We start from the raw sequence: 13,996 nt of genomic DNA, 5'->3' as shown, positions 1-13,996 counted from the left end.
TTTGTCAGGTAAATGCTAAGCACCTGCCTGAATATTAACAAGCAAAAAAGAAAATGCTTCCTTTTATTTTCAGATCCACCAAATATTATAATTCATGTTCCTCCTTTTCTTCACAACCCACAGCTACACACATTTCATATCATCATCCTATAAACCTGCCATATTTTGTTTTGATTGTACTGTGTTAGATTTTGTAATCAAATCTGAATCCTAAAAATATTAAGGTTTAAGGGGAATTTAGCAAGCTTGTGGTATGGAAAGGTTAACTGAAAACTGTCAAATGAATAATGCTTTTTTTGTGCTTGAAAGAGTGAAAATTGTTAGTTCTCTGTCATCTAATCTGCCTACCTATTCTCTGTCTGGATAAAGGTTTAAATGTATAGATAAATACTTAGTGTATCTAAAAAAAGAGAAGCGACATAACAGTAATCCCTAAATCAGCTTTACATGCTGCCTTAAAACAGTGGAATACTTTGCATCATTTAAATAGTAAACTTCAAAATCTAAGTTCATTGCTCTACTCTCAGGGAAGACCCACTGAATTATACTCCAAGTGGTGGGCTAGCACAGCCATATGTTGCTCTGGACAAGGAAAACCAATCAGGAATACCAGTCTTTGAGAGTGTGACTAACCCACTTTCCACGTCAGTGACACCAAAGCAGTTTATCTGTTTTCTTGGAAACATGCCTGTGCTTCTGTCCCCTTCCTTCTTGAAATGTACTGCACACAGAGCAGCTGCCAAGCCAGATGAATCGCACACTAGGGGGAATCACTGAAAATAAGCAGCATGCAGATTGAAAATAGGGCTTGGGAATAATTGCAGGAGAGGAGCACAAGCATGAATTTCACCATTCTGGCTTCCTCAGCCAATTTCCAAATGCTTCATGTTCTGTGGAATGCATTCTAGAAGAGTTGTAGTGGCTTGAGCCATACCAAATACTCATTGCTGTCAATGACTTTTAACAGCCAAAGATTTGGATCAGACCCTCAGTCCCCAACATTCTGCACCCAAGGCCTCACATGATAGTGAAAAACCTAAAAGAGTGCACTCCAGTGAAACATGGCTTTTGGTGCCTGTGCCCAAAGCTGAGTCCAAGTCCTGCCCAGCTCAGATGCTGCCAGAGAGAAGGGGCACGTCCCAGACTGCCCAGACATGTTCTGCCTCCTGAGTCCCTGGGCCATTTCACAGGCCACCATACAGTGTATCAAGCACAAAAAAGACTCTTGAAAAAAAATATGAGGTTTACTTTTCTCAGTTGACAGCTATATAAACAGCTTCTCCTGGGAAAACAACCTGAGCTTTCATCCAGAAGCGGGAAAAAGCTTATTTCATGCTCTTGTCTACCCAACAGGATACACAGCTGTATTTTCTAGTGTTCCTCAACCATTATAGACACTTTAATGCACTATGGGAGAAAGAGGGAATATTTTCATCCCCTCCTGTTGAAGCACTCTTATTGTGAAAAAGAAAGCAAGATTTATTGTTGTACAGCAAAATTGTTGTACAACACACCACTAGACTGCTTTTTCTGTATTTTACCATAGAGGCAAATATATAGATTTCTTGTCCTTATCAGAGGCTTTATAAAGATTTAAGGAACAATCACTGTGTAAAGACTGTTTAGAAAAGGATTAGGATTCAGCTGTCTTATTGCCACTGTTTTACCATTAAGCTATGAACCAAAGACAATTTTTTCTGCTTATTTTTTTCCTAATGTTCCAATCCAATTGATCCTCATTTTGTTATTACTCTACAGCTTGGTTTCATCATAACATCCTCCAGAATTTTTCTATTTCTCCCTAAATGTCTTTCCAGATAAATGCAGACACTCTTACAGGAGGTTACATGGAGCATTAAAATATTTTCTTAGTGTGCTTTTGTCCTCTAAAAACTAAATTCCTCATTTTGTTATGGGTATTCCAGCAATCACACAGTGATAAAAGACGAGACAGCAGCAAAAATTAAACTTGTCATTTTGTTGTCCTTATTGGGGTGTGCTTAAAGGTGCTAGGAGAAATCTTGCCAAGCCATTCCCTTCTAGAAACACAGAGGGAGAAGTACCAGGCCCAGCCATGCCTTATGCATCAAGCTTTTCATGTAAGTCAGCACTGAGGAAGAGCCACAAATCTATCAGGTGGGCACTTCTGGGACCAGAAAGCAACTAAACTGATGTATATAGAGCCATTGTTTAGGACTGCAGAAAAATTTAGGAATATTATCTTGGTGAATTTGGTCTTCAGTACTTCAAGAGTACAGACTGCTAGAGCCTCTTTGGTTAGCCGGAGATTCCTGAAAACAGGAATAACCAAAAAAATTTTTCTCCTTGTCACCACAGAGGTTATTTTATTTTTTGGCATTAGCACAGCTGCTATAAAAACTGGTCAGTTCTCTTCCAGGGCTGTTTATATTACAAAGAAAGGTAGATCTGATCCTCCAGTTACAGACTGTACTCCAGAGTCTCAGGAGTTTTGGTTCTTCAAACATATGTATTGCATGTATATTTGGCTTTAACACTATAGTCCTTATTCAAGCAAAACCACCCACTATGGTCAAAAATAGTAGGGTAATTTGGCATCCAGTTACAATCTATTCTCAAATGGTATTGTTCTCTTCCCACTACTGTTGCTTCTTGCTTGAATAATTATTGTTCTTCTCTCAGATTTCTCCAGCTTCAATAATTTATTAAATCTACTACTTATTTTTCTTTCTCCTTCTATATAAGAGAAAATAAAACTTGACAAAACTTCAAAATGAGGTGAGAGAATTCATATAATGCTATGATCATATTTCTTGCATATGCAAAGAAGACTGCAATGGATTCCATATTTCCTCTCTTTCCTCTTCTTAATACAGTCTTAACAAGTTAAATACTTTTTGGGATACATGGTAAATATTGAGCAGATATTCCATTTTGGCATTTGAAAAAAACCCACATCTATGTATAATTTTTTTGTTGTCTATAAGTAAATATACCCTTATTTACAAGGAAGATGACTTTTATTATATGGAAAGACAGTAAAAACAAACTAAAATATTAGAAATATATTTTATTTCCCTTCTGTTGGAGATCTTCCAATGTGACAATGTTTCTAAAATCTTGCATGGAAAGATTTTGTGTTTCAAATATTTCTTGAGAAAAAATAGCATCATAATCTTAGATCCAGACTTTTTCAAAGCCTCATTATTTGGAAAGAAACATGTTTTTTGATTGTGTATGTCTACATATATGCAGTCATACATGTACATGCCAACAGTTTTAGAGTGCCATCTGCTGTCATACGGGACTAAATAATGTTGTTTCTGTTAAGTTTTTAGGATCAATAAAGTTGTTACGCCCTTGAAAATTTTTCTGATTAAATTGCACTACCAGGCAGAGCACATTTTTAAATTGCAGGAGGTATAAAGGTGTTTTTGCCAACCTTTGGATATATAGAATCATAGAGGCATAGAACAGTTTGTGTTGGATGAGAACTTGATGATGATCTTGTTATAACCACCCCCACCCCCACCTTGGGTAGGGACACATTTCACTAGACAGATTGCTCAGATCCCCATCCAATCTGACCTCCTGAGCTTGGAGGAGGTGATCCTTAAATACTAACCAGCCTTCTTGTGCCCCTCTTCCCTACAGGGTTTTATTGCATGGCATTCTCTCCAGTCATAGGAACCACCCCAGCACAGCTCTGTGATAATAAGATAGTAGCCCTGATAGTTTGTGTATATCTCTAACTCATCTTGTTTATTGCACACTTCATATATGTTTGATAGGAGCATTTAAGTTGAACTCTTATGAAGTCAACTTGCTGGCTGGAGTGGAATGGATTTCTTTGTGCTTCTCTTTAGGTGCTCCCCTGATGACCTGCAATTCCTCTCCAGGTTCTGAGCATCTCTTGCTGACACTGGTAAGGGTGAGATGGATTACAGCTCCCTTTCCTCAGCAACTTTAGTCTGAAGGTCTCTTCACCAGCTTGGCAAGCCTACAACCAAAGATGCTCTTCCCCTCCTGTGACAGATGGACACACACATGGACCCCTCTGTACTGCATTATGTTTGAATTTGTGTGATTGCTGAATCTTCCTGACTCACATATCTGCACAATCTCTTTATTCTTTTGGCAATAAATGGAAAATTATTTTCATGGAAGGCTTGTGTAAAATACTGTTGATTTTCTTAAAATGTTAGCCTATCAAGACCAAGAGGTTATTTTATTGTTGATTAGAAATATGTTGCACAGAGTCCAGGCAAATGTGAACAGCAGCAAAGGTGTTCAGAAATTATATGTAATCTCCTTCTTGGGATTGAAAATCTAAACTTCTTCAGGAGAAAAGTCTGCTTTAAAAACTGAAGCCACAGAAAGATTAAGGCAAAAATAAACGTTGCCACTTGTCACAGCTTCCTCAGAGATGCAAATCCCACCCCCCAGCCATATGGCATTTCATTCAAGAATGAAAACTTGCTCAAATGCTGTCTCCTAAGAGTGTTCAGTACTTCCCTCTGGTGGTCTGTCCCATAAAATACTTCTCAGAAAAGAAATTGCTTAAACCATTCCCTTTGAACTTAGGACAGTTTGTGAAGATGTACATGCACAGAGGTTTGTATCAGTTTTCAGATGGAGTCTGAAGTGGCTTCGACTAGGAGGTGGTCAAAAACATTTTAAAATGATAGAATGTTTTCTAACATGATCTGGGTTTCCAGTTTGGATTAGGTATGTTGTATTTGTGAATTTTAACTAAACTTCAAACCTCATGAAAATCACCCGATGACATTTAGCTCAGTTTTTAAGAAAGCAAGAATGGAAGCCAGCAGTGTTCTATTTTGGACAAGCTGACTTCTTAATCCCTTCAGAAAAGATAACCAGTGAACCAGCACATTTTCTTTTTTCTAACATCATTGAACAGCTACACATCCTACTCTACCATGATGTCTTTACGTGCTGTCATGATTATTTTGTCTTCCCCATGAAATGTATTCTTGTAGAAATTATGACACTCTAATAGAATGACATTCTGTACTTTTGCTAAGCATGTATTTTCTAAACCATTCAATTTTTATTATTTACTTATTTTAGGATTCAAATATAGATACATCTAACCTCAATTTAAAGTCATCATTTTTTTCAATTTTTGTTTTGGTAATGAGCACCCAAAATAGGCTTTTAATATAGGCATCCACAGAAAGAAAAGACGAGCTAAAAGGAGTCAATAACTAACATTTGAAAAGTGGTGCCATATTCAACTTCATTCTCCTTTTCTGAACCAATCTGCTTTTAAATGTAAGTTAACCACCATTCCATTCGTATTGCTGTGAATGACATTTTTCTGTGAAATAATTATCTTTTTGCTCCTTTCTCATACATTTGTTTACATAGTCTTCCTTACATAGTCTTATTTATATACTGCTATTATGTAAATACTTACTTACTTTTATTACATAATAAAAGTATTTATTACAGAAATACTGTGAAAGACTGTCCATTTCTTTAGAAGTTGTTATCCTCTTCACTTTTTCACTTTCTTCTGCAAGATCATATTTTAAAATCCACCTTTTAGTTAATTACTCCTGCAGTGACTTAAACAGAATTCAAGGTAAAGTCAAGAACAGCCGAACCTAAATTGGAAAACTCATTCTGTTAGCTCTAATGCTGAATTATCGCTGGTTTTCAGAGTTCTGAGGTGCTTTCAAATTTTGGAAAGGCAAGGATATCCAAACCATAGATCTATTTTACATGTATGGAAACTTAAACAGAGTTAGGCATGGACCTGTCTTGAAAAAGATGATTTCCACTGGAAGAATAGATTGAAAAATAGTGGGAATTCACCTCGTTTGTGTCAGCCTTCAAAGTTTTCTTATACAAAAATAATTTCTGGTAGAATATAAGTGAGACTAATCTTGCCACATAAACCTGAAAAATATTTATATTTTGAAGGTCACCACTGAGATGGATATCTGAAATGGATTTCAAATACCTGTATTTCACTAGGTATATATTTTGGCAGCAAAAACATAGAACAAGATACTCAAATATCTTGCCCAAGATTCTATATTAAAAGATTGACTGTACTTTTGGCTTCCCACAAAATCAGGACCTGAGAAAGATAAAAGATACAGTATTAGCTATAGCCCACCAGAAATCTGATATATTTCACTTTAAGTAATAATATCCTTGAATGGAAATAAAAAGTTAAAAGTTTGGATTTATTGTCTCTGTGAAAGAGGAATCAGAATTAAAAAAATCCATTTAAGAAGAAAAGGAACAACAAACAGCAAATCATCTCATTTTCAGCTCTTTCTTTAGCTAGACATCCCGTCTTCCTAAATCCCTGAGAAGCCAGCAACATGACTCCACAGGCAGGTGGAAATTCAGTGGCTGAAAGAATATGGCATTCTGACACACCATTCAGGCTCTCTGGCAAGCAGACAGGTGGGAAACCATGCAGAGAAGCAGACAATTTGTCTTAAATGCTTAATTCCTTAGATAAGGTTGAGAGAATCAATATAAAATCACGGGCTATTTTAGTCTGATATAACTGGCTTTTCAGTCTATCTTAAGAGTAGTTTGCATGGTCAGAGTGGCTTCCACTGGGGGTCTCAAAGCATTTCCAAATGCTCTTGACTGAAGTGTTGAAATGCATCATTTGCATTGGGCATGAAACAAACACAAGAACTGATGGAAACTTTTCCTTTTACTGGAGATGGTCCAAACTAGCATTGCTGAACACTCCCTTCACTTCAAGTGGAAATAACATAAATTGTACACATATTCTCTAAGAGAGAGAGTCCTTAGTCTTATTCTTTCAAAAATATTGATATATTCTGGCAAGAAAGAAGCAAAGGAGAAAAGGTAGATCCTGGTATCATAAATGACTCTTACTTATGCTTAAAAATTGCTTAAATAAAAGCCAGATTCAGCTTCCACAATAATTAAATAGGATAAGCTTCTTTTTAGAGTTGTGCATTACCCATGGGTCTGCAAATTTGGCAAGACTTTTACACATCTGGTTTTATTCATAAAATTTTTAAAACATGTGAGTGACTATTATAAGAATAAATAATGCTCACTTTAAAAATGTGCTGCTGTAAATAAAATAGTTGAGGACAGAAGCAATTCATATCCCAAATTACTGCTGAAAATAGGAAAGCTAAAAAAAATAATGGAATTTAAAGCCTTCAAATGCCTTTCAGGTTCCAAGTATTATTCTGTGAATATAGGCAATGACTTAATATATATTCAATATGTGCTGTTTTTCTTGACCTTAAACAAAATAAATTACTATGTGTCATCTTTTTATATGTAATGTTTTCTTTTTTACTTTATGTGTATTCATTTACACACAAGAAATTCCAGTTTTTCTTGAAACTGAAACACAAGCACCTAATGTAATTTTTAAGATCTACAAACTGCCAGTGAGGTGTCAAACTGAAATTGGTGTCTGTGCAAGACCTTTCTGTAATTTTTTTGAAGTGCCAAATATCAAGGTCAGATTTGATTACATCAGTAATACAAAGAGAGGTAAAACAACCCTTGGGGACTCTACTCAACTCCATGGGACCAGGCCTTTCACTAGAGCTCATAAATCAGAAGAAAAATGGCAATGTTTCCCACTCCAATGTGAAAACATTTGTTTACTCCTTCAAACCTTTATTATTATACTATTATTACAGATCTTATCATCATACAGTTACTGTGGTGCATTACTGCCTTCAAGACAAAGGAATTCACTTTTGAATAAAGCAGACCATATGTCTTCTGTAACAACCACGATTTTGAGGAAAGCAAGCAATGGTATCCCTAAGTTTTTTGGAAAGTGTTTGTTTAGCTCTTGAAGATCAATGCCATTCTTTAACATTTTACTGCTCTTCTTTCATTATGGCTGAAAAAGCTCCCAACAATAAATTTTCATTGATACCAGAGTAAAATTAATTTTGATAGCACTCTCAGCCATAATATTCAAAATGTGAGCATTATACTACTTAAGATAATGTGGCCTTGCAGTAATAAACATCCTAATGCAGTTTGGATTCTTATTTAAAGAAAAATCTCTTATTCAGCTATTCCGGCTACAGAGAAAAGTGATGGAGTTACATTATCAAACACAAAAACCATATAAAGGGAAAAATAAATCTATTTTAAGAAACTAAATATATTTCTAAAACTAATAAATATGGAAGATAAAAATAGAGGAATACAGTTCCTTTACCATTTTAGAAAGTGTAAGACTTTAAGATTGGAGTTTTAGGGGAATACATAATTTTTTTGAGCAGTCACTTTAATCTTATGTCTTTGGTGTCCTGTTTCAAGGGAGGGAAAGAGAGATGGAAATTGTCAGAGCATGGGAATTCACTGAGATTCCTAAAGCAGGGTGGGAAGAATTGCTGCATGGAGAAGCCTGTCTTTCTCCTCTGACTACAGGTTGCCTTGAGCAATCAGTTTATACTTGATTCCTGACATTTAGAGAGCTAAAATTAGGCAAGATAAATTCCACCTTATGTTAAATACTTCTCCACGATGACAGAAACACGAAAAAGACTGTGAGGTGGAAGATAATGGGATTATCTGCATTGCTTGTGCCAGGGGTGCACTGAAGAACCTTTGGTCCTCAGCTGAGTTTTGAGAGCACAGTGAAAAATGCAAACACAGAAGAAGAGAGCATAGCCTGCCCTAGGGAGCTTATTCATTCCTCACTGTCAGAGATACTAATAGTTCTACCAGAGCAAGAGTACCTTCCCGTGCTGGTCTGCTGCAGATCTATGATCACAGTCATAATTCAGTAATGAAATTTATAACAAAAGTACACAATACATTAGAATTGTGTACTTTAACATTCTGTTAATACATTAACAGAAAAACTGTTAATACATTCCATTGATATCTTCCCTGATTCTTAAGGGTGGCTAAATTATTAGGCTTCCCAGAATAAAAAGTCTAGTTTCCATCACAAGCTGAAAACATTTAAAAAATTGAATGTTTTGAGAATTCAAAAGCATTTTTAAGCATCTGGATTCTTATTCTATGTGTGTCAGGTGGAGAGATAAAGGTTTCTCTATAGCTACAGGTGGGCTTTAGTGTCACACTTTCTCATCAGAGTATATGGAAACATCATTTTCTAAGAGATTCAGTTTAAAGATTCAAGGCTGAAATCAGATAAAATCTTAAGAACTTCAGGGTACATATTCCAGACCCACTGTTCATCCAGTATGACTTGTTTTCTTTATCCTTCAGGTTGTAGTCATGTATCTCAGTGCAGATTATCACAGAGGATAGAGGTCATAGCAGTAGGCAAAATCTCTGTACTATTGGGTGTTTTTTCTTAGAGGACAGGCCATATTGTCTTTGGCCAATTTGGTTTTGTCCTTTCTGTGTGACACACAAAAAATATAGTTATATCAAATCCTGTTTGATATCCCATTTTAAATGGTGGCCCTGATAGATACTCAGTCAATTTATGATTGGCATGCCAAACTTTGGCAGGAAGATACTGTAAATTCTTCTGTATTGGGGACTGAGCTGGAACTGCACCATATTAACTAGTTCTTAAAATTCCAATAACCTCTACAGGAACTAAAAACATTCAAGCTGCAGCACTTAGAAACAAGCAGCAGGTATTTAAAAATACATAATAGGTTGCAATGCAAATATTTATTACTGGTTTACTTTTTAACAAACTTTATCACAGCATCAATTTTTTAAACATACCTGAGTGTTGGAGTTGATGACTATTGATTAATTAATTTATTTTCACCAAAAAAGTTATAAGTTACTTGCCTGTGAGGCATACCCTGTAAAGTCCAGTAGATGAAATATAGCTGGATGTGTGGTAAAATCTAAGATAAAAATTCAAGGAATAATATATAACAATAACTGTAATAATTAAGAGATAATTGAATTTGAAAGCAATTAGCCTGTTGCAATTTTTCAGCTGGTGCAGTACTGTCACAACTAAATTTTGAGAACTTCCATCAGACTTTGCTAGACACCTCAAGAGATAGATAAACCCCTTATTAAAAAGGGTTTAGATAGCTATAGCAGAAAATTAAAAGCTGATGATTCATTTTGCTATTACAGAAGAAATAACATTACATTGAATTTATAAATTATTCTTTTTGTCATAGAATGCATAATGAATCCCAATTTTGTTCATCACTTGCCTATAATTAATTTAACAGGCATAGAGATGGTGTAATATATTTTCTCCAATTCTAATTTTTATTAATAGAAGTCTTTTCAGGTTTAGCATAGTGATGAAGAGGAATGTAGTGTTGGGGTTACAAAGGAGCAAAAAAATAAGTCTCCTTGAATTTCAGTTCTGCTTTACATAGCAGTCTGTTTTACAGAGAAAATTATTCTATTCCTCACAACAGAACATACACATTATGGAAGAGTATTGCATGCTGTTTTAATGAAGCCACAGACTACAACACAGGGATTGTGCTGGGATTTTTTGGGATATAGATGCTTACCCAATTGCAGAAGCATGCAGAGAATATATACATTTATTCCTTCCTCCAGCTAATATACCAACAGTTGTAAGGATAATGAAATGAATTGTATTACAGCAGTGCTTCCATAGAAAATACTTATTTATGTGTGTTCATATATAAAATGTCAGCTCTCTTTCCATCAAATAACTGTCCTTACTCCTGGAGCAACTTTCAACATTTCTCTACAGTACAAAAGTTGATAAAAACAGAAGTTAATTTTATAAATGTTCATTTTTGAAGATATCAATGATATATATTAATATATATTAAGGCTCATTTGAAATATATTCTCTCTTTTTCAAGAGAAGGCATCTACTATTTTTGTGGCATTTCTCAAAATGAAAGCAGTACAAGTCTCAGGAGTTTCAGAGGAATTCTGCATGGCACAGGCACAGCAGATATAGTGGGTCTGTGCTGAGTGTGTGTTTGGATATATCAGTAAAAGAAGAGCTTCTGGCTTTGTCTGTGTTGCACAGCTATAGAACCCCCAAAGCTTTTGTTTGGCTTTCAAAGTGAATCCTTGGAATGCTTACAGTGTCTGACTCCAGAAGTGATCTCCAGGACATCCGGAGTACAGCATGGCTGGAGGAGGCTGGCAGAGAGGAGCTCTGCTCTCAGGCCCATCAGAATATCTTTAGGAAGCCTGTGAATCACTCTGATATTGAGCATGCCAGGTGCCCAGCAATCCCCAGCTCAGGTCTCACCTGGGAATGAGATGCACCTCCAGCATCCCATTAGATTGCTCTCCTTAAGGAATACCAGTGATTTGGTCTCTTCTCACCACAAATGAATCTCTAGTCTCAGGTGATGGTCTCATATTGTAATTGCAGAATGGTTTGGTTGGAAAGGACCTTAAAGGTCATCCAGTTTCAACCCTCTGCCATGGGCAGGGGCACCTTCCACTAGAGCAGACTCAGAGCCTCATTGAACCTGGTCTTCCACACTTCTTGGGCTGGGCATCCAGCTGCTCTAGACAACCTGTTCCAGTGTCTCACCAATCTCCCAGTAAAGGATTTCTTCCTAATATCTAATCTAAATCTACCCTCTTTCAGTTTAAAGGACAGACCTGCTTGTGATGTAGCTCAGGTCAGTCGATTATTAAGAATGAAAAATGCACTGGACCACCATCCTGTTGTGGAAGAGGCAATGCAAATATGGTCTCTCTGTATACAGTGCAAGCACGAGCTTCTCATCCAGTATCTAGGCTTCCCCAAACATTCACCTGTCCCCAGGGCTGAAAACCAGACACTTCTCAGCTTGGAAAAGCAAATCTCCATCTTGGCCCAGACATAATTAGCATATCCAGTAAAGCAAAGATAAATTGCCCTTTTGGGGAAACCTCTTTCTGTGGTAGGCCCTAGAATTTTTGGATTCATCTATTACTCTCTAGAACCTTTACTTTCCCACTCTCTTCCAACCTCATTTATGATATTTTATGACACATACTAACTAGTGCAGTGAGTGCATTATAGGGCATGATGACAGCACATTTTGGAGTAAGATGGTATTTCATGTCATAGATAATACACAGTGGGTGAATACTAAGAGTGTCTTGCTAGACATGCAGTGAGGACCTGTGGTATTTCTCGATGAGAAAACATTATGCAGTTGGGTTATGTCTGAGCTACCCCAAAAATGCCCAGGGAATTTGGTGTACTGTCATTAAGTATAAACATGAAGTGCCCACGGTCTTTCTGAGTGATTGAAAAGAGTAGTGGCCTCCCAGCTTTCCCTCAGTTGCCGCAGGACTCCTGTCCCTCATCTTTTCAGTCTCAGAGCTGCTCTAAGCCCTTCTAGCCCATCTTTTTCTATCCATCACTGAACTCTTCTGATCTCAAAGCCTTCCTTGTCCTCTGCCCAACTATTTTCCAAACCCTTCCTGGCCCAGGCTCATGCTCCCTGACACTTCCCGACCACAGGCACGGCTTTTGGCATTGAGGTTCCTGTGCCCCTCTTCTTCATTTTCTGCACCCTGTGGGGGTAGCTGCTGCCACACCAAGCCACACTGTTGCAGACATCTGCTGGTACCTTTCAGCTCAGTTCCACTCCTGTTCGTCCAGCAGCAGTTGTGCATCTCATTCTGACAGGGATTTAAAAATACTGCCAAGAGGTATTTATAAAACATTACCCTAGATGCATTTCAGAGGAAATGTTCAATAAAAAGGGGGAAAGAAAGCCCTCCCTGAAGGAGCATTCTCTCCTCCACTAGCCACAGAAATTTTCTGGGAGGATCTTTGAGGGTTTATTTAGTTTTCTCTCTTAAAAGGATTGGCAAATGTTTTTAGGAGCCATTGGCTTTGTCTCAAAACCTTAATAAAGCATTAAGGAGAATTACATAATTTAAAGGCAGCAAAGGCCAAGTAGGTCATCCAGTGCAACTTCTCAGCAGTGCAATCTGGCATTGTTCAATGTATTTAGTGGTGCCTTTGTCCAGTCTAGATCTGATTTACAAGGGATAAGGCTTCTGACAGTTTGCAACTTTTAATCTTTAGAAGTTTACAATGTAAAAATGTGATACATGTGATTTTCTTTCAGACAAAGAAACTATACTTGTACGCCATACTAATTTCACTTCTGTCAAAAGTCTCAAAAGTCAAGACATACTTTTATAGCTCAGCAGCAACTGAAATAAAAGTGTAAAAGGGCTACTCAGTGATTCTCTCTTTTCTGCTCATTCACAGAAAAAAAGGAGCTCTGACTAAGCAAACCTCTCTCTTTCTATAATTGTCAGTGCACCTCACCTGTTTTCAACCCTTACATCTACTCTTCTGGATGAGTGTGTCTTTTTTTACTCCCTTCTCTCATTTCTCTTTTCACTTTTGACCTTTTTAGTTATGTCCCAATACCTTTTCTCAGAGGCTTTGGGGGATATTATGAAATACTTCAGTGTTCAGCAAAGCTGTAGGATGCCTGAAATTCACAGTAAGTCTTTCTGATTTACTATATAAGTAAATCAGAAAACCATTGTTCCACTGCAACAAACAAGGTTTTCTCTGTAGTTCAAATGTCACCTCATTTCTCTTGTTTTTCAGCTTTGCCTTTCAACAAAATTTTGAAGTTGCTAATTCTGATAAGAGTGATTTGATCCCAAATTTTAGAGCAGCAGATAAGATGTGCCAGCTTGACTTTTAACACTTGTGTCAAGCAGGATTTTGTTCTAGCAGGCAACAGTACTGCGAATCCGCATCCATAGCTGGGCAGGTAAGAAATATCTCATGGATTTGAGCAGGACTACATGGAGGCACAAATTCATTGTGGATGATTGTGTAGTTACCACATGACTAAATGGAACAACTAGGCTTGTGTTAGTGCTGAATGAATAACTTCACAGGATTTGAATTTTGTGCAAAACCTATATTAAGGCCATTCATAAACTAGTAGAATCATAGAATGTTCTGAGTCAGAAGGGACTAACAAGAATTATCAAAGTTCAACTCCTGGTCCTACACAGGGCAGCCCAAGAGTCACACCATGCATCTGAGAGCAATGTTGAAACACTTTTTGAACTCTGTCAG

General features: G+C 37.0%; 1 long non-coding RNA gene across 1 annotated transcript in view; it reads left to right on the top strand.

The window, feature by feature from the left end:
- Positions 1-7,243, top strand: part of LOC143694134 (uncharacterized) — a 211,466-nt gene extending 204,223 nt beyond the window's left edge. Inside the window, exon 7 of the long non-coding RNA XR_013182390.1 lies at positions 3,846-7,243. This is a non-coding gene — a long non-coding RNA (uncharacterized LOC143694134). The remainder of the gene's footprint in view (positions 1-3,845) is intronic.
- The last annotated feature ends 6,753 nt before the right edge of the window (positions 7,244-13,996 follow it).

This window comes from Agelaius phoeniceus, chromosome 5 (genome assembly GCF_051311805.1).
Source record: "Agelaius phoeniceus isolate bAgePho1 chromosome 5, bAgePho1.hap1, whole genome shotgun sequence".
NCBI classification, from domain to species: Eukaryota; Metazoa; Chordata; class Aves; order Passeriformes; family Icteridae; genus Agelaius; species Agelaius phoeniceus.
This window is presented reverse-complemented; position numbering and strand designations above follow the sequence as displayed.